We start from the raw sequence: 2638 nt of genomic DNA, 5'->3' as shown, positions 1-2638 counted from the left end.
AAAAAAAAAAAAAAAAATTAGCCAAGCATGGTGGCACATACCTGTAATCCCAGCTACTCAGGAAGCTGAGGTGAGAGGATCACCTGAGCCCAAGAGGTCAAGGCTGCAGTGAGCCATGATTGTGCCACTGCACTCCTGCCTGGGCAACACAGTGACACCCTGTCTCAACAAAAAATAAAGAAAGGAAAATAAATAAAATTAAATTAAAAAGGCCGGGCATGCCTGGCTCATGCCTGTAATCCCAGCACTTTAGGAGGCAGAGGAGGGCAGATCACCTGAGTTCAGGAGTTCGAGACCAGCCTGGCCACCATGGTGAAACCCCCATCTCTACTGAAAATACAAAAAAAAATAGCCAGGTGTGGTGGTGGACGCCTGTAATCCCAGCTACTTGGGAGGCTGAGGCAGGAGAATCACTTGAACCCAGGAGGTGGAGGTTGCAGTGAGCCGCCATTGCACTCCAGCCTGGGCAATAAGAGTGAAATTCCATCTCAAAAATAAAGAAATAAATAAAGTAATTAATTAATTAAAAGTGGACTAAAGCAAAGACAAGAGAAAAAAGAGCAAGAGAACTTTTTAACAGCGGGGAGGAGAAAGAGGCTGAAATGTTTTCCACAAAGGCAGATTGCTGAGGAATGAAGGAAACTAGAACCTAAAGGTCTCTTTCTTCCTTGCTTTGGAGATAAATATGTCCTTTTATCTGTATACAGAGATGGCATTCCTGACAGTTCTTTGGCAGTACGTCTCTGACTTGTATTGAAGTCCAAAGGATCTAGTGGCCTTCTAGCTCCTGCTCCCCCTTCTGCCTAATAGTTCACAATGGCAACAGAGAGGCTTGTGATTCCAGGGTAGGAGAAACAACTGATCTTAACTCCATAATGTTGAGCCTGTAAGTCTTAGACCCTAGTTGGTCTAAGGAGTGGGGTTGGTGGACCCTGACAGCTGACCCTTCAGAAGGTTGAAGTCAAGGCCAGGTGTGTTGGCTTACGCCTGTAATCTCAGCACGTTGGGAGGCCCAGGCGGGTGAATCACTTGAGCCCAGGAGTTTGAGATCAGCCTGGGCAACATGGTGAAACCTCACCTCTACAAAAAATACAAAAAATTAGCCGGGTGTGGTTGTGTGTGTCTGTAGTCCCAGCTACGTGGAGGGCTGAGGTGGGAGGATCACTTGAGCACTCACTGAGTGAGGCTGCAGTGAGCTGAGATCGTGCCACTGCACTCCATGCACTCTAGACTGGGCAACAAAGTGAGACCCTGTCTCAAAAAAAAAAAAAAAAAAAGCCAGTTAATTGGGGCAGAGTGACAAGCTGCAACTACTGCAGCAACATATGCCATACTTATGTTTTACTAAACGTTGCAGCTCAAGGTGGTGCTGTGGAAATTGATTTATTTGAAGAAACAGACCCACACACAAAGGAAAGAGTCTGGACCCTCCAGACATAATGGTGGTGGGGCTGTGGCATCATAGCTGTCTGGGGCCTCAGTACTAAGGAAAGGTGTAAACATGGCCATGGGAAAGTTGGAGAAACCCAAAGGACATGCTAAGGTCCAACCACTCCTTCTCTTCTCATTGGCGTAGGACCACCAGGAAATCTTGCTGAAAGGTAAGAATATATCTTCTTTAATTCTTTCTTTTTGAGATGGAGTTTCACTCTTGTCACCCAGACTGGAGTGCAATGTTGTGATCTTGGCTCACCCAACCTCTGCCTCCCAGGCTCAAGCGATTCTCCTGCCTCAGCTTCCCAAATAGCTGGGATTACAGGCACCCACCACCACACCCAGGTAATTTTTGTACTTTTAGTAGAGACAGGATTTCGCCATCTTGGCCAGGCTGGTCTCGAACTCCTGACCTGAGGTGATCCACCCACCTCGGCCTCCCAAAGTATTGGGATTACAGGTGTGAGCCACTGAGCCCAGCCTAGAATATATCTTCTTTCTAAAGGCTAAGTCTTAGACTCTTTGTAGATGGATTGCCACCTCCCTAGGTCAAGCCATTATCAAGTCAGGTCTGAACAGTTGAATGACCTCCTAATTGAGCACTCACCAGTCTCCCATTGTAATCTTACCCTCTACATGGACATGTTTTCCTAAAGTATTACTCAAATCCTGTGTTTTCTTTGTTAGGAAAACTTGAAGAGTTATAAGATAAAATCAAATCTTGCTGATTTGATTTTCTCTTCTATCCCAAGCTGGCATGTAAGACCCACTATGGTCCAATCTAAATCTATCTATCACAGGCTCTTTTCTCTCTATTCCTAACACATCTCCCACCTCCCTTTCACCGATTTGAATCGTATTCCACAATCTGGCTTAAGTGTCACCTGTTGTGAAATTCCTTCCCAGGTATGGGCTGAGAAAGGAGAGGCTGTGAGCAGACCAAGTCAGATTTAGAAAAGTGAATCCAGACCTTGACAAAGGCATCCTGGATCCACAGCCTCTTTCCAATCTATATTGACTCCCTCACCCACCTCTGAACCACAGCACTTATCATTTGTACTTCTCCTTAATGAGGTCCCCAGGAATAGGGACCCTGGAGCAGAGAACGCATGTGAGGTAGGTTGGGAATGGATTATGGAAGGCCTTGATTGCTATGCTGAGGAGCTTGAATTCACAGAACTTTTTTTTTTTTTTTTTTTTTTTT

The sequence above is a fragment of the Mandrillus leucophaeus genome, unplaced genomic scaffold (assembly GCF_000951045.1).
Source record: "Mandrillus leucophaeus isolate KB7577 unplaced genomic scaffold, Mleu.le_1.0 Scaffold380, whole genome shotgun sequence".
NCBI classification, from domain to species: Eukaryota; Metazoa; Chordata; class Mammalia; order Primates; family Cercopithecidae; genus Mandrillus; species Mandrillus leucophaeus.
Note: the sequence above shows the minus strand (reverse complement) of the source record.